Here is a 23,922-nt window from a genome sequence, read left to right as displayed (position 1 = left end):
GACAGAGGGTAACCGATACGGGTAACCGATAGACCAGTTACCCGTGTTGTTGTTGTTGCATATGTTTTGGTTAGCGATAACGAAAACATAACTGATGAAGTAACTTAAAAATGTAAATAACATCGAGCGAGAAGGAATGTCGAAAACACAATAGGTAAGAGCGAGAAAGCGAGTCACACGTACACTATTTTGAGAGAGCGCATGCGTTACCTTTTTCACGACAGCAATGTAAAAGTCATTAAGACGATAGTTGGTGAACAAGTTATTGGTGACGATTAAGTAATCGATTAGGGAACGGGTACCTGTCTTGTAGGGTACTTGTTCTTGTTAGTTTTTTGTGTGGATGTTATTTGGCACTGTTGTACTTCTTAAGCTGGAGACATTGGTGCTTTATCGGTAACCGTATCGGTAGCATTATAACAGCTGATTCGACCTATCTTATGAGAATCAATGCAATCGATTATTGGTGCCGCTAAGGTCGTAGCCGTATCGTATCCAACCAATTGGGTTTTGGTTTACCGTCGTAACGATAAACAGCTGATTACGTTAGGGATACGAATACAGCGATACGACATACGGCACCAATGACTCCGGCTTTAGGTCCAAGAAAAGTGTAGTAGCTGCTAACGAAAACTGTGTAAAATTTTTATTGCAAAATTACAAAGAAATATCCTTATTTATTTTCAAAGGAGCACTTAATTACATCTCTCTTTAAAATCCATATGATTTGGACAATTATAATTAACAACGTTGGACGGGTTATTGCAGTCGACCTCGGTTTCAAACTGTTTTTCGCGGAGAACTTTTGAACGGGTAGAAAAAATTAACTCTCGTGTTTCTATTCTTAATAATGGAATAACTACGCGTCCTCAGATACCCCAATTGAAGACTTTTTTATAATTTTCTGAAGGACCCATATGGGTGCACTTAAAATTTCCTACTAAATTCGTTCAAAAAAATTTACCATCACAGCAACCCATATCTGATATTCCGATCCCTTTTTTGCTTCCCTGTGTCGCTTTCGACGAAGCAACACCGGTAATTTTGACACTTCGTTCAGTGTCAAAACTCATGTTCCACGCTAGTTTGACACTGACCGAAATGTCAAACTGCCGTGTGTTAGAAAGGGAAAGAAAGTGCTTCCCTCTCATACATATCATACTTGTAAACCTGTACAATGCCTAAAGCCGTGGTTACTCACGAACGTACGTAGAAAAAACGTGTCAGCTGACACGACCTATCTTATGAGTGTGCAATGTAAACGAAAACTCACCGACGTGCAACGCCCGTACGTACGTAGCCCGGAACGTAGAAATCAAAACAAGTTTGATTTTTTCCGTAAGAACGTGTCAGCTGATCGCTCTCTCACTAGACAGAGTTGCCTAGTAAACTTTTGTGCGCTAATTTTTGACCGTTTGCATTTTATGCAAAAACGCCTAATTAAAGTTTGAAAAATTGTGAAAATAATTCGAAATAATTATGTAAAAGTGCTGATTATAAATATTTAATCTATTTATACTTATTTAATAGTATTCCGGCCTTTTACAATATCAAAAATTAAATTGGAAAAAGTTGATGTTTCCATAAGCATACATGCAAAATGGTCAATGGCAACAGTGCTTATCTGTAAACAATACACACACAAATATCTTTTGTACATGTACACAGACGCACACATTGATTCCTACGGGCTTGAGAGTTCGGTCAAACGTGCTTCGTACGACAAACGTCCTTACGTACGGCACACGTCGGTGGGTAACTGCCGCATAAAGGCTAAAGAACGCCCGTATACTCACCGTTTTCAGCGGCACCGCTTTGTTGGAAACTACGAACATTTACGGCAGACGATCCAAAAAATTTTATTTTAAATTTTTCTTTTTTTTTAGTTTTTCCTCTTATTTTTTTAACTGCACATACAAAAATAAAACATGTTCATAAAAATTCAAAAATAATGTTTATTGTATAAATATTTGACAAAATGTTCACCGCTTTGACAATAGCGGTGGCAAAAACGGTGATGAACGAGTTTCTACCGTGATGACCATTGTAAATTTTACCAAGTGGCGCAACTAACAGCTGATCGGTGAAAATTCGCACATTCACACGCACAGTTCTCGACTCAGTTTCAAAAAAAAATTTAGATTATTTTACTTAAATTTTAAAGTGAGATAATCCCTACGAATTTATGTATATAAAATATATTAGGCTTTTTTGTTATTATTAAATAAATATTTTTATTTATATTAAAGCTTTTATCATTTTTTTTTAACTTTGAAAAAACTTCTAACACCATTCCTTCATTATATGACATTCGACTGCCTAGTCCACTGCCTTCCACCCTATTCGCAACTTACAGCTTCATTCTGTTTGGCGATATCGTCTCCAAAACGATCACCGTTCGTGTGTTCGTATTATGAATTGCAATACGATAGACAAAACGATAACAGCTGACTGTTACGTAACGAAAGTGCTCGTCGATTGGTATTCTGTATCACGAAAAGTTGCTACCAATACGAAAACAAAGTGTCAAAAACAAACAACAGGTATTCACCTATCGTTTTGGTTTAAAATGAGCGACACAAACAAAAAAGTGAGTATTATTAATTAGTTAGTTATTATTGTATAAAAAAAAAATTGTATTTTATATTAGAAGATTCAAGAAAGACCACAAGCGCCCAATTCCTCGTGCTTGTTCATGAGCTGGAAGAAAGTGTGGATCTGGCCAGAGGAGCACCGGTATATGGCGCAAATAAAACTTTATTTGATAAGCAATGGGCCAGAATTGCGCAAAACGTAAATGCCCACGGTCCACCTCAAAGAAGAGCGAGTGAATGGAGAAAGGTATTATATGTACATACATATGTATATCCAAATATTATTTTTATGTTATTTTATAGATTTTTGCCGACCTCAAATGCCCCACAAAAAAAAAAAACTGCGAAAAACGCGGCAAATATGAGTGCTACAGGTGGCGCACGATTTCAGCCGTCTCCACTCAACGAAGTGGTGGAGGTTATAGACAGAATGCTGCTGATGACGAAAGGAGCAGCGCCAAGCGGAATGACACTTGGTGTGTCAAGGCCATCGAGGGCAACGTCCTCCACAGCTGCAGCGCTAGTTGAATTCGCAGGAGTGAGTGCTATAGCAGGCCCAGTGTCCCTGACGCCACCATCTGCTTGTGCCAAATTCCACAGAGGAAGTTAATACCAGCACGACCGCTGTAGTGACACCGAGCAGAACGCAGCGCAGAACCACTCAGACTCAAACCTTCCAACACCGCATTGCCTATTCGGCGAAAATTCAAGCCGATGCAACCAAAGCACTATTTGACGTGGGTGAGGCACAGGCCAAGGCAATGGAAAATTTAGCTGAAGCAGCTATGCTACAAGCAGATGCTACAAATTCCATTGCCAAGTCGTTAGAGCAGCTAGTTGCTATTTTTTCTCGGCAGTCTGAGGCATTAGAAGCTATAGTAAGTAGCAAATATGACTACAGAGTTTGTACGTGAGTCCTAAACTTAATTGTTGTAAACTTTGTTTCTAGGTACCGGAGTGGTTCCTCGAACGACGAGTAACAGAAGCTTAATAATAAGCAGCAACAAAAAAGAGTATCAACACTAAAAGCAGAAGAAAAACGAAAATTAGTCGAAGAAATCAATAGTGGATATTCCAAAGAAGTAAAAGTCGAAATTTCCAAATGAAGAGGGACAATAGTTTTAGTGAATCGCGAGGATTTTTACTAATTCAGTGCACTTATCAAGAACCACTTAACTATGCATTGTTTGAAGAACACCCTGTTTCAGATTATATTTTGAACTGCTCCTTGCGATTCACTAAAACTATTGTCCCTCTTCATTTGGGAATTTTGACTTTTACTTCTTTGGAATATCCACTATTGATTTCTTCGACTAATTTTCGTTTTTCTTCCGCTTTTAGTGTTGATACTATTTTTGTTGCTACTTCTTTTTATGCTTCTGTTACTCGTACGTCGAGGAACTGATTCGGGACCTAGAAACAATGGTTCGGCCTTTCCAGACATAAGTATTCAACCAGAAGTACCTAAAAAGTTAAAACGAAGCTTTATGGAAGCACGAGTACCTTAATAAGATAGATAAAAAAATTTTTCTCACTAATTTCTTTTCTGTGATAGTAAATGAATAAAAGTCTCGAACAATTTCGATATACAAATGTGAACACAAAAATAGTAGTGGCACTTTTAGCAAGTTTCGGTTCCAGTGCCAATTTTTATCAAATTTCAGCAAGTTTCGCTTCAGTTAAAATATTTTTGCAATTTTTTTATAAAATTATAGGTCAATATATAATTAGACGAATATAAGTTGGAGCTTAAAACTTTACTCAAAAATCGGTAAAATTCAGCGGTCTCATGAAAATTTGCTTCTTTTTACCAAGAATTTTTAGAACTTTTTGAGAATTCGGTTTTGTAGCTAATTCTATTTTAGCACAATAATGTGCTAATCTTATTTCGATAAAAAGACTTCCTCATTTTTGGCAATTTTTTTTCTAACGGACCTTCGAATTTTTTTTCCATACAAATTTTGGAAGGGAATTTTTTTTATAAAAGGAAAAAAATACGATGGTCCGTTAGAAAAAAAAATTGCCAATACTAAAAAAAATGAGCTACAAAACTGAATTCTCAGAAAATTTCTAAAAATTCTTGGTAAAAAGTTGAAAATTTTCATGAGACCGCTGGATTTTCCCGATTTTTGAGTAAAGTTTTAAGCTCCAACTTATATTCGTCTAATTATATATTGACTTATATTTTTATAAAAAAATTGCAAAAATATTTTAACTGAAGCGAAACTTGCTGAAATTTGATACAAATTGACACTGGTATTTTTGTGCTCGCAACTGTATAGTAAATAAGTACTATAAAACATGGATCTCACAACATATTTATTTTATATAAAGTATAGATATAAAGATTTAGATATAAGTAGTACTACAAATATGGATTTAATAGCTTATGCAAATAAAACAATAAAACAATGAAATTTGTAGAAATTCATTATCAATCATAACTATTCATTCACATACTTATACCATATTTCCACCTAGGCTTTATTCGAGATTTAGGCCTCTGAAAAGATTTAACGTTAAATCTTGCAAGTTTTATCATCAACGTCGATATAAATGCTCTTGTTTTTATGAAATGAATTTTATGAATTGATACAAGCTATCAATATTATATTTGAGTTCTGCCACCACATTGCCTTTGACGCCCCAATCTTTAAACTTTTTATGAATGTAGTCATTATATATGGAGTTAAGAAAAAAACAAAACTAACCCAGCGCGCTCAAATATATCTTCTTCATAGCTGAAGCGATTTAAGTCCATGATCCGAAGATTGGATCGCTTTTAAGCACATTCGTATTAGACATTTTATAGAAACGGCAAACAAAATCCTTAGGCAATTGCAACCATTGTGGGCCTTTTGCAGTTACTTTTGCTGAGCGATAATCAATTAGTTTGAGTACGGATGAATCAGAACGACTCTGCAACACGTTCAATTAAGCTTATAACAGTTTGAACAAAACACATATCGATACCACTGTTCTGTTGTACAATATTGAAACTGTACCGATACTGTACCCAAAAGCATTGGACCTATAACGCCCACATCACCAGTTAATGTAAATGAATACGCACCGGATCTTACTTGTGAGCACCTAATTGAGCACGTGCCAGCGCCCATACACACAGATAATATATTGTTCATTGGCAATTTGTTGCATACCTGTACCACCAATTGAATTTTGTAACGAATTGGCTGCTGAATCATAGTTAAAACTCGATACAGTGCCACTTGTATCCATGTAGTATTGCAGCATCCAGTGGGAGCTTGTGTAGCTTGGTACATTCACTGAATGTGGTATATCCTTCATCACAAATTCCTGTAATTATTATTATTATTTCTGTTGTCGAATTTCTGCCGATTTGGCAAGTCTTAACTTACCGCTTGTTCAAAGAAATCATCATAACCATAGACACGCACCATCAATGAATTGGTCAAGTCCGCCAATTTTTGTAGAATAATTTTAGTTTTCTTGGCATAATCTTCCAAACTGTTTGACTGCTGCTTTAAAAACACGAAAACACGCGGAATCTCTTTTAAATGAGGCTTTCAGCTATTTGGATTCTTAAATTTAAAGCTGCACTCGACGCTTCTTCATCGGGTAGGAGATCTTGATGTTCTTCCGAGAGATTGCCGCTGTTCAAACTCAGAGGCAGTTCATGAATAGTGAATTTTTATGATGAGATATACAGTTTAGGGGCCCGAAATCAGAAAGCGGAAGTTAACTTTTTTTACCCGTTCAAAAGATATTAACGAAAAACCGAAAAAAGACCCGCGGGTCTTCCGAAACCGGGGGTGCGATCCATAGTATTTTTGCGCAGAACACCTTTCTGCGTTGGCGGCCTTCGGCCGCGCTTATAAAAAATAACCCTGGACTACGCCATGCCAAGTCCGGGTGTGTGGTTTTATGTATGAATGTGTGTTATTATGGATATTCAGGATATGTTATTATGGATATTCAACTCATCTGGATATTCAGGATATGTAATTATGGATATTCAACTCATCTGGTATTGTTCAATTTATTCGTTCAATATTCACGATACATTTTTAATTAAATATTCGTTTAATGATAAATTCAAAAGTAAAACTAATATGAAAATTTTCACATCAAATATAACATGAAATATAAAAATTTGAAACTCGATTTTTAAAGAAAAATTAAAGTTTTAACAATAACAAGTATTTCATAAAAACGTGTAGTAAATCCCTACACTACTCCCCTCTTCCAAATTGTTCCATATTTAACAAATTAAATGTAAATATTTTTGTTTTATTCAAACAATTATATTTACTCGCATCCAAATATGCAGGTTTAATTCTGTCTATAGAAATATTCATGAATTTATTATAATAATTAATTTTGAACCACTTTGGTGTTTTCTCTATTACCTCAAATGGTCCTTCATATGGCTCTTGTAATCCAGTTCTCTTTCTATCAACTCTAACTAATACAAACTTGCAATCATATAAATCTTTTGGAACATAAACTAGTGAATTTTTATGATGAGATATGTTTGATGCACAATTCTTTAAATTTTGTTTTAATTTTAACAGAACATCAGATGAGTCAAAGTTATTTTCAGATCGAACTACCATTTGTGAAGGAAGTCTTAGATTTTCCCCATATACCATTTCTGCAGCTGTAGATTGAATGTCTTCTTTATAGGATGATCGCAAACCTAACAACACTATAGGTAACTCCTCATACCATTCAGCTGCACTTCCACTTGCCATAATTGAAGCTTTAAGTTGCCTATGAAAGCGTTCAACTATTCCATTAGCCTGCGGATGATAAGCAGTGGTTATGATTTTATGGCTTCCTAATAGTTTTGAGAGCTCTGTAAAAGCCTGCGATGTAAATTGCGCTCCCTGATCAGTTGTAATTGTCAACGGAACTCCAAATCGTGATATATACTCACGAAAGAAAGTTTCTGCCACATTTTTCGCGGAAATATTTTGAAGAGGATATGCTTCTGGCCAACGAGAATTCCTATCTATTAAAGTTAATATAAATCTAAAATCATGTGATGGAGGAAGAGGTCCAACGATATCTAAATGTACATGTTCAAAACGCCCTTTTGGAATTGGTATTTTCGAAACTTGCGATTTTGTATGTCTATAAATTTTAATTTTTTGACAATTAATGCACTCTTTCGCCCACTGGTTTACATCTTTATTCATTCCTGGCCAAAAGTATCTATTAGTGATTAACCGGCGTGTTGCTTTAATACCAACGTGGGCTATACCATGTAATTTCTCAAACACTAATTTTCTTAACACTTGAGGTATATATGGCCTTGTTAAATTAAGTGATGTCTCACACCAAATTTGAATATTTAAAAATGGAACTGATATTAGTTCTAATTTATGTCTACAATTTAGATTTTCTGCTAATGATTTTATTTCATCATCTTTACCTTGTTCAATAAATAACTCTTTTAAATTTACATCAATGGTTTCTAACGTTAAAACTTCAGGTATCCTTGACAACGCATCCGCAACACAGTTTAATTCCCCTTTTATGTATTTAACTAACCTTTACCCGCGGCCCCGTCCGCAAGGAGAAAATAAAATATATGTGCTATTCACGTTAGCCTGCTTATCAAGTTGTCTGTTTAAAAATTTTTTCTGTCAATATATTTTATTTTTTAATACAGTAAAAAAAAAAAGAACTAACTGAGCTGATGGGCACGCTTACATGAATAGTACAATACACTTTTTTCGAATTAAAAAAAATACATTTTGTTTTTAAGTTAAATTAATTGATATGACAGGGGTGAAAGAATTACTACTCATAGAACAAAGGAGTGAAACTACAATTAGCTAAAACCAAAAAGAAGTTTTTAAATGAAAGCAGTGTTGCTTTTTCGGGTATTTAGTTGGTTAAAATATTACAAAAATTTTAATTATAGTTGTAATAGTTCGTTACAGGATTCATTTAAAAATAGAACGAAAAAGCTGTGATATATTAAAGATAAAACATACCGAATTTTAATTACGAATAATTTTCCGTAAATCCACGGCCATGTGTGCTGAATTACCGGTTTCTAAGAGACCTAAAATGATCCCGGAAGTGTCCCTAAATGACACCAAATAGTCACGAAATGATGCCGACGGGATCCTGGACAAATCTCGAAAACTATCCAGAAATGATGTCGGAAGGGTCCCAAAATAATCCCGAAGTAGTCACGAAAAGTCCCGAAATGACCCTGACGGGATCCCGGACGGAACCCGAAAACCATCCAGATTTGATTCCTGAACGGTCCGCAAATGATCCCGATATAGTCCAAAAAAGTCCCGAAAAAACTCTGACGGGATCCCGGACAAATCCCGAAAATCGCCCAGAAATTATCCCGGAGGAGTCCCAAAATGATTCCGAAATAGTAGTCACAAAAAGGCCCGAAATGGCCCTGACGGGATCCCGAAAACCATCCAGAAATGACTCTGGAGGGATCCCCAAATGATCCCGGAAAAGTCCACAAACCATCCAGAATTGATCTCTAAGGTTCCGCAAATGATCCCGAAATAGTCCAGAAAGTCACGAAAAACTCAGACCCATCCCGAAAATCATGAAGAAATTATCCTGGAAGGGTCCCAAAATTACCCCGAAATAACTCTGACGGGATCCCGGACAGATCCCGAAAATCATCCAGAACTGAGCTCTGAAACGTCCCCAAATAATCCAGAAATAGTCCGGAAAAAGTCCCGAAAAAACTCCGTCGGGATCCCGGACAGATCCCGGAAATCACCCAGAAATTATGCCGGAGGGGTCCCAAAATGATTCCGAAATAGTCCCGAAAAAGTCCCGAAATGACCTTGAGGGGATCCCAGACCGATACCGAAAACCATCCAGAATTGATCTCTAAAGGGTCCGCAATTTATCCCAGATAAAGTCGCGAAAAAACTACGAAGGGATCCCGAACAGATCCCGAAAATCATAGAGAAATTATCCCGGAAGGGTACCAAAATGATCCCGAAATAGTCCCGAAAAGGCGCGAAATAACCCTGACGGGATCCCGGACGGATCCCGAAAACCACCCAGAAATGATCTTTAAGGGCAACTGACCCCGAAATAGTCGTGAAAAAGTCCCGAAATTACCCCGACGGGATCCCGAAAACCATCCAGAAATTATCCCTGAAGGATCCCCAAATGATCCAAGAACAGTCTCGAAACTCCCTGACATTTTCCCGAAAAAGTAAAAAAATAAACCCGACGGGATCTCGGACGGATCCCGAAAACGATCCAGGAATGATGCCGGAAGGGACCCCAAATGATCCCGAAAAATTCCCGATATTCCCCCGATGGGATCCCGGACGGATCCCGGACCATCCAGAAATGATGCCGGTTGGTACCCCAAAATGATCCACAAATAGGCCAGAAATGACCCCGTCGGGATCCCGGACGGATCCCCAAAAGTATACAGAAATGATGCTGGAAGGTGAAATGATCCCCTTAAAGAAAGATGAAAAATGAAATGATCCCCTTATAGTTCCGAAATGATCCTGACGGGATTCCCGACGGATCCCGGAAACTATCCAGAAATGATGCCGGAAAGGTTCCCAAGTTATCCCCAAATAGTCCCGAAATTACCCTGACGGTATCCCGGACGGATCACGAAAACCATCCGGAAATGATGGCGAAAGGGTCCCCAAATGATCCCGCATTAGTCGCGGGTTCCGAAGTGACCCTGACGGGATCCCCGAAGGATCCCGGAAACTATCCAGAAATGATGCCGGAAAGGTTCCCAAGTTATCCCCAAATAGTCCCGAAATTACCCTGACGGTATCCCGGACGGATACAGAAAACCATCTAGAAAAGTGGCCGGAAGATATCCCAAATGATCCCGAAAAAGTCCTGAAATGATCCAGACGGGATCCCGGACGAATCCCGAAAACTATCCATCTAGGTACCCCAAATGATCCCGAAATAGTCCCGAAATGACCCGCCGGGATCACGGGCGGATCCCGAAAAAGTCCTGAAATGACCCCGACGGGATCCCGTACGGATCCCGAAAATCATCCAGAAATGATGAACGTAGGTACCCAAATGATCCCGAAATAGTCCCGAAATGATCCCGACGGGATCCCGGACGGATCCCGAAAACCAACCAGAAATGATGCCGGTAGGTACCCCAAATGGTCCCGATATGACCCCTTCGGGATCCCGCACGGATCCCTAAAACTATCCAGAAATGATGCCGGAAAGGTCCCCAAATAACCCCCTAATAGTCCCGAAATTACGCCGGCGGAATCCCGGACGGATCCGGAGACCATCCAGAAATGATGTCGGAGGAGACCCCAAATGATCCCGCTAAAGTCCCAAAATGACCCCGAAGGGTCCCGGACGGATCCCGTAAACCATCCAGAAATGATGCCGGAAGAGACCCCAAATGATCTCGCAAAAGTCCCAAAATGCCCACGACAGGATCTCGGACGGATCTCGTAAACCATCCAGAAATGATGCCGGAAGAGACCCCAAGTGATCCCGCAAAAGTCCCAAAATGACCCCGACAGGATCCCGGACGGATCCCGAAAACCATCCAGAAATGATGCCGGGAGAGACCCCAAGTGACCCCGCAAAAGTCCCAAAATGACCCCGACCGGATCCCGGACGGATCCCGTAAACCATCCAGAAATGATGCCGGAAGAGAACCCAAATGATCCCGCAAAAGGCCCAAAATGACCCCGACAGGATCCCGGACGGATCCCGTACCATCCAGAAATGATGCCGGAAGAGAACCCAAATGATCCCGCAAAAGGCCCAAAATTACCCCGACAGGATCCCGTACGGATCCCGTAAACCATCCAGAAATGATGCCGGAAGAGACCCCAAATGATCCCGCAAAAGTCCCAAAATGACCCCGACAGGATCCCGGACGGATCCCGTAAACCATCCAGAAATGATGCCGGAGGAGACCCCAAATGATCCCGCTAAAGACCCAAAATGACCCCGACAGGGTCCCGGACGGATCCCGTAAACCATCCAGAAATGATGGCGGAAGAGACCCCAAATGATCCCGCAAAAGTCCCAAAATTACCCCCACAGGATCCCGGACGGATCCCGTAAACCATCCAGAAATGATGTCGGAAGAGACCCCAAATGATCCCGCAAAAGTCCCAAAATGACCCCGACAGGGTCCCGGACGGATCCCGAAAACCATACAGAAATGATGCCGGGAGAGACCCCAAATGATCCCGCAAAAGTCCCAAAATGACCCCGACAGGATCCCGGACGGATACCGTAAACCATCCAGAAATGATGCCGGAGGAGACCCCAAATGATCCCGCTAAAGTCCCAAAATGACCCCGACAGGGTCCCGGACGGATCCCGTAAACCATCCAGAAATGATGCCGGAAGAGACCCCAAATGATCCCGCAAAAGTCCCAAAATGACCCCGACAGGATCCCGTAAACCATCCAGAAATGATGCCGGAAGAGACCCCAAATGATCCCCAAAAGTCCCAAAATGACCCCGACAGGATCCCGGACGGATCCCGTAAACCATCCAGAAATGATGCCGGAGGAGACCCCAAATGATCCCGCAAAAGTCCCAAAATGACCGCGACAGGATCCCGGACGGATCCCGTAAACCATCCAGAAATGATGCCGGAAGAGACCCCAAATGATCCCGCAAAAGTCCCAAAATGACCCCGACAGGATCCCGGACGGATCCCGTAAACCATCCAGAAATGATGCCGGAGGAGACCCCAAATGATCCCGCAAAAGTCTCAAAATGACCCCGACAGGATCCTGGACGGATCCCGAAAACCATCCAGAAATGATGCTGGAAGAGACCCCAAATGATCCCGCAAAAGTCCCAAAATGACCCCGACAGGATCCCGGATGGATCCCGTAAACCATCCAGAAATGATGCCGGAAGAGACCCCAAATGATCCTGCAAAAGTCCCAAAATGACGCCGACGGGATCCCGGACGGATCCCGTAAACCATCCAGAAATGATGCCGGAGGAGACCCCAAATGATCCCGCAAAAGTCTCAAAATGACCCCGACAGGATCCCGGACGGATCCCGAAAACCATCCAGAAATGATGCTGGAAGAGACCCCAAATGATCCCGCAAAAGTCCCAAAATGACCCCGACAGGATCCCGGACGGATCCCGTAAACCATCCAGAAATGATGCCGGAAGAGACCCCAAATGATCCCGAAAAAATCCCAAAATGACCGCGACAGGATCCAGGACGGATCCCGTAAAGCATCCAGAAATGATGCCGGAAGAGACCCCAAATGATCCCGCAAAAGTCCCAAAATGACCCCGACAGGATCCCGGACGGATCCCGTAAACCATCCAGAAATGATGCCGGAGGAGACCCCAAATGATCCCGCTAAAGTCCCAAAATGACCCCGACAGGGTCCCGGACGGATCCCGTAAACCATCCAGAAATGATGCCGGAAGAGACCCCAAATGATCCCGCAAAAGTCCCAAAATGACCCCGACAGGATCCCGGACGGATCCCGTAAACCATCCGGAAATGATGCCGGAAGAAACCCCAAATGATCCCGCAAAAGTCCCAAAATGACCGCGACAGGATCCCGGACGGATCCCGTAAACCATCCAGAAATGATGCCGGAAGAGACCCCAAATGATCCCGCAAAAGTCCCAAAATGACCCCGACAGGATCCCGGACGGATCCCGTAAACCATCCAGAAATGATGCCGGAGGAGACCCCAAATGATCCCGCAAAAGTCTCAAAATGACCCCGACAGGATCCCGGACGGATCCCGAAAACCATCCAGAAATGATGCTGGAAGAGACCCCAAATGATCCCGAAAAAGTCCCAAAATGACACCGACAGGATCCCAGACGGATCCCGTAAACCATCCAGAAATGATGCCGGAGGAGACCCCAAATGATCCCGCTAAAGTCCCAAAATGACCCCGACAGGGTCCCGGACGGAGCCCGTAAACCATCCAGAAATGATGCCGGAAGAGACCCCAAATGATCCCGCAAAAGTCCCAATATGACCCCGACAGGATCCCGGACGGATCCCGTAAACCATCCAGAAATGATGCCGGAAGAGACCCCAAATGATCCCACAAAAGTCCCAAAATGACGCCGACAGGATCCCGGACGGATCCCGTAAACCATCCAGAAATGATGCCGGAAGAGACCCCAAATGGTCCCGCAAAAGTCCCAAAATGACCCCGACAGGATCCCTGACGGATCCCGTAAACCATCCAGAAATGATGCCGGAGGAGACCCCAAATGATCCCGCAAAAGTCCCAAAATGACCCCGACAGGATCCCGGACGGATCCCGTAAACCATCCAGAAATGATGCCGGAAGAGACCCCAAATGATCCCGCAAAAGTCCCAAAATGACGCCGACGGGATCCCGGACGGATCCCGTAAACCATCCAGAAATGATGCCGGAAGAGACCCCAAATGATCCCGCAAAAGTCCCAAAATGACGCCGACGGGATCCCGGACGGATCCCTAAAACTATCCAGGAATGATTACGGAAAGGACCCAAACTGACCCCGAAAAAGTCCCGTAATGATCCCGGAAACCATCAAGAATTTATCTCTCAAAGGTACGCAAATGATCCCGAAAGTACCCCGACGGGATCCCGGACGGATCCCGAAAACCATCCAGAAATGATGCCGGAAGGGTCCCCAAATGATCGCGAAATAGTCCCGAAATGATTCCGAAATAGATTTAGGAGAAAATTTAGATTGAGTTATAACAATTTATGGATTTTACACCATAGGGGGAGATAAAGGGGGGCGGGCGGAGGGTGTCACTGCTTACTTTTTAAGCCCTCGACTTATTTGACCCCTTGAGTCTGTGATATTGGTGAAGGCCAGTATACGTAAAGTTATAATGTGTAAAAATTATTGAAAAATAATTTCTCGAAGGGGTCGTGGGACCCCCACCCCTCTTTCCATGTTCGAAAAAAATTTCGCTAGTAGACTACTGTCTGTGTCCCAAATTTCATCAAAATCCGTGTAGCCATTCTGGCGTGATTCAGTCGCAAAGCCGAAAAAATATAATAATTAAATTATAACTGTTCCTAGGGGGCGGGGACCACGCCCCTTTTCAAAAATATATAGTTAGTAGATCCTTCTAGACTATTGGCTATATGTGTGCAAAATTTCATCCATATCGGTCCAGCCGTTCTTGCGTGATTGAGTCACAAAGACAAACGTCTGGACAAACATCCAAACATCCAAACATCTTCACATCCAAACTTTGCCATTTATAATATATACTAGCCTTTACCCGCGGCCCCGTCCGCAAGGAGAAAATGAAATATGTGGGCTATTCACGTTAGCCTGCTTATAAAGTTATCTGTTTAAAATTTTTTTCTGTCTAATGAATTTTATTTTTGTAATTGAGTAAAAAAAAGAACTTTATGAGCTGATAACCTGATAGGATCCCAAAATGATAACGAAATTATCCAGAAAAAGCCACGAAATGACCCCGACGCTATCGCGGACGGATCCCGAAAACCATCCAGAAACGCCCCGGAGTGGTTCCCGAAGTAGTCCCAAAAAAACCCGAAATGACAACGACACGATTCTAGACTTATCCAGATAACCACACAGACATGATGCCTGAAGGGTACCAAATTGATTCCGTAATAGTCCCGAAAAAGTTCCGAAATTACCCTGACGGGCTTCCGGACGGAACTCAGAAACCATCCAGAAAATATCCAGGAAAGGTCCCTAAATTATCCCGACTAACTCCAGAAAAAGTTCCGAAATGGCTCCGAGGGGATCCACGATAGATCGCGAAAACCATACAGAAATGATTCCGGAAGGATTCCAAAATGATCCCGAAATAGGCCGGAATTGACCCAGATGGGATCCCGCACAGATCCAGAAATGATCCCGGAAGGGTGCAAAAACTATCCCGGAAAAGTAACAAAAAATTCCGAAATGGCTCCTACGGCATCCCGGACGGATCCAGAAATGATCTCGGAATGGTCTCCAAATGATCCCAAAATGGTCCCGAAATGACCCTGATGGATCCGGCAAACCATCAAGAAATTATGCCGAAAGGGTCCCAAAATGATCCCAAAATAATACAGAAAAAGTCACGAAACGACCCCTAGAGGATCCCCAAATGATCCCGTATTAGCCCCGAAAAGGTCCCGAAATAACCCCGACGGGATCCTGGACAAATCCCGAAACCCATCCAGAAATGATGCCGGAAGGAATCCCAAATGATTCCGTAAAAGTCCCGCATTGATTCCGACGGGATCCCGAACGGATACCGAAAATCATCCAGAAGTGATGCCGGAAAGGTCCTCAAATGATCACCTAATAGTCCCAAAATGACCCTTAAGGGGTAATGGACGGATCCCATAAACCCTCCAGAAATGATCCCGATATATTCCCGAAGAAGTCCCGAAATGACCCTGACGGGATCTCGAACGCACCCCTAAATGACCCTGACGGGATCCCGGACAGATCCCGAAATCCATCCAGAAATGATCTTGGGAGGGACCCCAAATGATCCCGAAAAAGTCCCGCAATGATTCCGAGGGGATCCTGATCGGATACCGATAACCATCCAGAAGTGATGCCGGAAAGGTCCTCAAATGATCACCTAATACCAAAATGACCCTGACGGCATCCCGGACTGATCCCAAAATCCATCCAGAAATGATCTTGGGAAGGTTCCAAAATTATCCCGAAATAGTCTCGGAAAAGTTCAGAAATTACCCTGACGGGTTCCCGGACGAATCCTGAAAGCCATCTCTAAATGATCCCGAAAAAGTCCCGAAATGACCCTGACTGGACCCCGAAAGGATCCCGAAAACTATCCAGAAATGATGCCGGAAATGTCCTCAAATGATCACCTAATAGTTCCGAAAAGACCCTGACGGGATCCCGAACGGATCCCGACAACTATCTAGAAATGATGCCGAAAGGGCCCGCAAATGATACCGTATTAGTCGAGAAAAAGTCCCGAAATGAACCCGACGGGATGCCGGACGAATCCCAAAAACCAGCCAGAAATGATGCCGGAAGGGACACCAAATGATCCAGAAAAAGTCCCGCAATAATTCCGACGGGATCCTGAGCGGATACCGAAAACCATCCAGAAGTGATTCCGAAAAGGTCCTCAAATGATCACCTAATAGTCCCAAAATGACCCTGACGGCATCCCGGACAGATCCCGAAATCCATCCAGAAATGATCTTGGGAGGGTCCCAAAATTATCCCGAAATAGTCTGGGAAAAGTCCAGAAATTACCCTGACGGATACCGGACGAATCCTGAAAACCAATGTTAAATGATGCCGAAAAAGTCCCGAAATGACCCTGATGGGACCCGGAAAAGATCCCGAAAACTAACCAGAAATGATGCCGGAAAGGTCCTCAAATGATCTCCCAATAGTTCCGAAAAGACCCTGACGGGATCCCGAACGGATCCCGACAACTATCCAGAAATGATACCGAAAGGGCCCGCAAATGATCCCGTATTAGTCGAGAAAAAGTCCCGAGATGACCCCGACGGGATGCCGGACGAATCCCAAAAACCATCCAGAAATGATTTTGGAAGGGACCCCAATGATCCCGAAAAAGTCCCGCAATTATTCCGACGGGAATCTGAACGGATACCGAAAACCATCCAGAAGTGATGCCGGCACGGTCCTCAAATGCTCACCTAATAGTCCCAAAATGACCCTGAGGGCATCCCGGACAAATCCCGAAATCCATCCAGAAATGATCTTGGGAAGGTCCCAAAATGATCCCGAAATAGTCTCGGAAAAGTCCAGAAATTACCCTGACGGGTTCCCGGACGAATCCTGAAAGCCATCCTTAAATGATCCCGAAAAAGCCCCGAAATGACCCTGACGGGATCCCGAAAGGATTCCAAAAACTATCCAGAAATGATGCCGGAAAGGTCCTCAAATGATCCCCTAATAGTTCCGAAATGACCCGGACGAATCCCAAAAACCATCCAGAAATGATGCCGGTAGGTATCCCAAATGATCCCGAAATAATCCCGAAATGACCTCGTCGGCATCCCGGATGGATACCGAAAATTATCCAGAAATGATGCCGGAAAGGTCCACAAATTATCCCCTAATAGTCCCGAAATTACCCTGATGGGATCCCGGACGGATCCCGAAAACCATCCAGAAATGATGCCGGAAGAGCCCCCAAATGATCCCGAAAAAGTCCCCAAATGACCCCGACGAGATCCCGCACGGATCCCGAAAACCATCCAGAAATGATGCCGGAAGAGCCCCAAATGATCCCGAAAAAGTCCCCAAATGACCCCGACATACTCCAGAAAAGGTTCCGAAATGGCTCCGAGGGAATCAACGACGGATCGCGAAAACCATACAGAAATGATTCCGGAAGGATCCCAAAATGATCCCGAAATAGTCCGGAAATGACCCAGATGGGATCCCGCACAGATCCAGAAATGATCCCGGAAGGGTCCAAAAACTATCCCGGAAAAGTAACAAAAAATTCCGAAATGGCTCCTACGGCATCCCGGACGGATCCAGAAATGATCTCGGAAGGGTCCCCAAATGATCCCAAAATGGTCCCGAAATGACCCTGATGGATCCGGCAAACCATCAAGAAATTATGCCGGAAGGGTCCCCAAATGATCCCGAAATAAAACAGAAAAAGTCACGAAACGACCTCTAGAGGATCCCCAAATGATCCCGTATTAGCCCCAAAAAAGTCCCAAAATGACCCTGACGGGATCCCGAAAGGATTCCGAAAACAATACAGAAATGATGCCGGAAAGGTCCTCAAATGATCCCCTAATAGTCCCGAAATGACCGTGACGGGATCCCGACAACTATCCAGAAATGATGCCGAAAGGGTCCGCAAATGATCCCGTATTAGTCGCGAAAAAGTCCCGAAATGACCCCGACGGGATCCCGGACGGATCCCGAAAACCATCCAGAAATGATGCCGAAAGGGTTCCCAAATGATCCCGTATTAGTCGCGAAAAAGTCCCGAAATGACCCCGACGGGATCCCGGACGGATCCCGAAAACCATCTAGAAATGATGCCGGATGAGCCCCAAAATGATCCCGAAAAAGTCCCCAAATGACCCCGACGAGATCCCGGACGGATCCCGAAAACCATTCAGAAATGATGCCGGAAGAGCCCCCAAATGATCCCGAAAAAGTCCCCAAATGACCCCGACGATATCACGGACGGATCCCGAAAACCATCCAGAAATGATGCCGGAAGAGCCCTCAAATGATCCCGAAAAAGTCCCCATATGACCCCGACGAGATTCCGCACGGATCCCGAAAACCATCCAGAAATGATGCCGGAAGGGTCCCCAAATGATCGCGAAATAGTCCCGAAATGATTCCGGAATAGTCCCGAAAATGTTCCAAAATAACCCCGACGGGATCCCGGACGGATCCCGTAAACTATACAGAAATGATCCCGGAAGGGTCCCAAAATGATCCCGAAATAGTCCCGAAAAAGTCCCGAAATTACCCCGGCGTAATCCCGGACCGATCCCGAAAACCATCCAGAAATGATCCCGGAAGGGTCTCGATATGACCCTTACGGGATTACAAATAAAGTGAAGCTAATTATAAAACCATGTTAATAAGGCAGCAGTCGCATTGGAGCGAATAAAAAGTTAGATAGAAACATACAGGTAAAGCTAATAAAAGCGTGCTAATAAAAACAATTGATGGAGGGCGGATGGCGGGAGTAGAGGAGAGGACCACTGATCGTTCCTCCAAAATTGTCTAGATCTCGTTCTGTATGTACCAGATACCAAAAACTATTGATTTAGGAGAAAATTTAGATTCAGTTATAACAATTTATGGATTTTACACCAGAGGGGGAGATAAAGGGGGGCGGGCGGAGGGTGTCACTGCTTACTTTGTAAGCCCTCGACTTATTTGACCCCTTGAGTCTGTGATATTGGTGAAGGCCAGTATACGTAAAGTTATAATGTGTAAAAATTATGAAAAATAATTTCTCGAAGGGTCGTGGGACCCCCACCCCTCTTTCCATGTTCGAAAAAAATTTCGCTAGTAGACTACTGTCTGTGTCCCAAATTTCATCAAAATCCGTGTAGCCATTCTGGCGTGATTCAGTCGCAAAGACGAAAAAATATAATAATTAAATTATAACTGTTCCTAGGGGGCGGGGACCACGCCCCTTTTGAAAAATATATAGCTAGTAGATCCTTCTAGACTATTGGCTATATGTGTGCAAAATTTCATCCAAATCGGTCCAGCCGTTCTTGCGTTATTGAGTCACAAAGACAAACGTCTGGACAAACATCCAAACATCCAAACATCCAAACATCCAAACATCCAAACATCCAAACATCCAAACATCTAAACATCCAAACATCCAAACATCCAAACATCTTAACATCCAAACTTTGCCATTTATAATATATATTAGAATTAGATTAGATGTCACTAGTAAATTGGGATATGAACTCCAAATGTCTTGTCTGTCTGGGACTTCGATCTACCTTTGAATTCAATGCAAATGTAAGTGGCTTGTGATCCGTATAAACTGTAAAAGATCTACCTTCCAACCAATGTTTAAAGTGTTTAATAGTTAAATAAATAGCGAGTAACTCTCTATCAAAAGTACTATATTTACATTCAGATGGACTAATATTCTTAGAGAAGAAAGCTAACGGTTCTTTAGTATTGCTGATTTCCTGTTGAAGAACTCCTCCAATAGCCCTATTTGATGCGTCTACAGCAACAGAAAGAATTGCTTCATAGTTCAAATGTGTTAACAATGTTTTCTTAGCAAAACTCTCTTTTACTTTCTCAAATGCCTGAAATGTTCCATCAGACCAATCAAGTACTTTATCTTTGCTCTTCGATGCTTTCGTTATCATGCTGTATATTGGGTCTAGCATTCCAGCAAGCTTTGGTATATACCTATGATAAAAATTAACCATTCCCACAAACTTTTGCATTTGTTTGATTGACATTGGTCGTCCAAAATCAAGAATTGATTGAATTTTCTCTGCTGATGGTTGAATACCTTCAGACGATATGTTGTAACCTAGGAAATTAATTTTACCTACTCCAAAAACGCATTTAGATGGCTTGATGTTCAATCCGTACTTATCTAAACGTTGAAATAGTATATTAAGATGTTGTAAATGTTCTGATTCATCTTTACTAGCTATCAGTATGTCATCCAAATAAACAAATATAAAATCTAAATCGTGCAACACTTCATTTATAAACCTTTGGAATGTTTGAATTCGAACATTCCAAAAGGTGTAGTTATGGCAGTCTTATGAATGTCTTCTTCCGCAACAGGTATCTGATGGTAAGCCCTAACCAAATCTATCTTTGAAAATATTGTTTTATTTTTGAATTCGACATGTAAATCATGTATGTGTGGCAAAGGGTATCGATCAGGTACAGTGATTAAATTAATCCTACGATAATCTCCGCAAGGACGCCAGTCATTTGCGTCTTTCTTAGGTACTAAATGTAATGGCGATGTTCCATGTGATTTAGATGGACGGCATATTCCTGATTTTAATAAAAAATCGAATTCAGTCTTTGCTATTTTAAATTTAACAGGATCTAAACGTCTTGGCCTACAAAAAGGTAATATTCCATTCGTTATAATATGATGAACTGTCGAATGATTAACCTTTTTATTATAATCTGGCTCAGAAGTTAAAGAAGGAAAATTTTTTAAAAGTTTTGTATATTGATTTTCAACTGAAAATAATTTAGGCAATGAAATATTGCAAAACCCGGATATAGCATCTACAGATAAACTAGTTAGAGGATCTGTTAATTTCTTATTCTTTATATCTATTAAAAGTCCATATTTTTGATAAATATCAGATAACTAGCAACTGATGATGACACGTCGCGAGTGTCGAAACAATTGTTTTGCCAAATAAAACAAACATATATATATATAAACGACTATAAGGAGTTTCAATTTTAATTCTTTATTACACAACCACATGAAAATCGCCAACTTCAACTGCAAATATCTCCGGACAGAGATAAAATTGTTATTTTCCGGTTCGGATTATTGTTGTCAAGACTAATACGCGTCTTTTGACACCTCTTTCCATATTTTTGGACGCGTAAGCAGTGTCATGCTGTCGTATAGAATTACCGGCGATTTCAATCCCAACCATGATCTATGGCATATGGAGCATGCAACTGCAATTGTTCCTAAAATCTAGAGCCGTAATAAAATCCTCTTATTTTTTGCCGGGAGCACTTGGAGTAAACGCTCATTACCACTTACAAAGCAATTGGCCGGCCGATTGCATGATACGCGTCCCCGATATAGTCACCAAGCCTGCCAAAATACTATCTTCTTGCCTCTTGGACTTTGATGTGGCGAAGCACACCCACAACAACAAAACCCACTTCCACAACTGATCACCCCGCGAAATAACAAGCATTTAGCAAAAAAGGAATGTATTCCGTAACAGTTTTGTTTGAAAAATGCCGCTCACAAAGAAATGTTTAAAATTTTATGAGTTTGGGTGTAGAAACTATAGAAACCGCAGAAAATATATCACGAGTGTATTATGTTATTGCGGGTACGCGCAGTCGACCAGACACGAATTGTAATAACTTATTTCTAGGTAAATTGACGATTTTATAATTTTTTATAAATTAACTCTTTCGCGCGCTAAATAAAAACTTGTAAACGAAATGTCAAATTTACCCGAAACAGCTGATTCGAACTTCGAATTCTTCTTCCCAAAACTTTTGGGAAAATTATCCTCCCAGGGAGTTTATAATTGGGAGAAATTATTTTTGGGAGAAACAAATTTGTGGGAGATGAACTCCCATGGGAATATTCAGAATTGGTCTCACTGATTCTGTTGGCGTGCTATTTGTTTTTTTTTTTTTCAGTCACAGTCACGGTTAAAAGCCGCTGTGACTGAGAGGTCACAATCACAGATAACATTGTTCCTCAAAAATCACGGGATCGGCCAACATTACAAAACATATGTGCACAGAGTTGCAAGTTTGACACTTGATTATCGTGTAGTTGACGAACGACGTAAAGCTACACGATAAACGGCAACGTAAGATTCAGAATACCACAAGCACACGATATCGTCCAAGCAGGTATCGTTCGTTGAGCGTATCGTTCGCCAAACAGAATGAGGCTGTTAACCTCTATTTAAACTGCCAAACTATATAGTAAACAATGGTCATGACGGCCGTAATAAACTAAACATATACATAATATTTTATGCCCTGCCGCTATATTACGTAACGGTAAACTTCACCGTCTTCTTAAGCCCCCATTACTGATACTTAGCATAGCATAAAATCTGGCATCATAATCAGCGTTGAAATTTATTTTTAAATAAATGTCAATTTGTATGACAAAATGTCAAAATGAAATGGAAACAAACAAATGGCATCTCAAAATGTAAACGTCACTTAGAACTTACATAGAAAATCAAAATTCAACAGACTTCTAAGTCAAGTTAAGTGTTGCTAAGTTTTGAGTAATCAGTAACATGCAATGTTCATTTAACAGAAATGTAAGTGACAGTTCGCAAGCCAAGTCAAGTCTATGCTAAGTATCAGTAATGGAGCCTTTAGTTTACACATAATTACTTTTACACTGCAGCCATTTTGACAACATACTCTACCGCTATGTAACGGCCGCTAAATAGCAGCACCGCTTTCGAGGAAACCAAGCCTTAACCGAACTAGCATCTGCAAGGGCAAGAACTGGCTTCCGCAACGGAATAACCTCCAATCTCTGTCTCACAAATCGGGAAAAAGTCGAGCGATCTTTCTGTATCGTAAACTATTACATGAAATCTTAAGGGCCAACTAAACTTCCTTAAGAGCGAATTAATGGTGACTTATAACCGTAAAACCATAACCAGATAAAACAGCTGATCGAACTTACCTTATGGAAATCAATGTAATCGATTAAAGTCCATACACACTAAGCGACGCGACACATAGCGACACGTTCCACAAAATATTCGCGGCATTTTTGCCTAATTACCCTACAAGAATACTGACTATCATATGACTATCATCTGATTGTCAGCAATGTCAACCTAACGATCAACGCCTCATACAAAATTTCTATCACGAACTTAAGGGGACTTGCGCAAATGTGATGTAAACAACTGTGTACGTGTGAGTTTTTGTCTCCTTCTTATACACCAACATGGCCTACTGATTAAGTATATAGCCGTACTGCTCACTCTCATTCCTTTTCCTTGATTAGTGCTGACACTCTAACTATCAAAAAGTGTCATAAATGATAGTTTACTGTAGATATCAGGTTTGACTGTTATACTATCATAAATGACCATTGTTATATTCCGCCAAAAATGAAACAATGCTTTTTGCTGTT

General features: G+C 41.7%; 1 long non-coding RNA gene across 1 annotated transcript; it reads left to right on the top strand.

The window, feature by feature from the left end:
- The first annotated feature begins 2,390 nt into the window (after positions 1-2,390).
- On the top strand, positions 2,391-4,990 carry LOC137248301 (uncharacterized). Its single transcript, XR_010952147.1, has 3 exons — positions 2,391-2,590; positions 2,651-2,841; positions 2,898-4,990. It is a non-coding gene; the product is annotated as an uncharacterized lncRNA (long non-coding RNA).
- The last annotated feature ends 18,932 nt before the right edge of the window (positions 4,991-23,922 follow it).

Source organism: Eurosta solidaginis, chromosome 4, assembly GCF_040869045.1.
Source record: "Eurosta solidaginis isolate ZX-2024a chromosome 4, ASM4086904v1, whole genome shotgun sequence".
NCBI classification, from domain to species: domain Eukaryota; kingdom Metazoa; phylum Arthropoda; class Insecta; order Diptera; family Tephritidae; genus Eurosta; species Eurosta solidaginis.
This window is presented reverse-complemented; position numbering and strand designations above follow the sequence as displayed.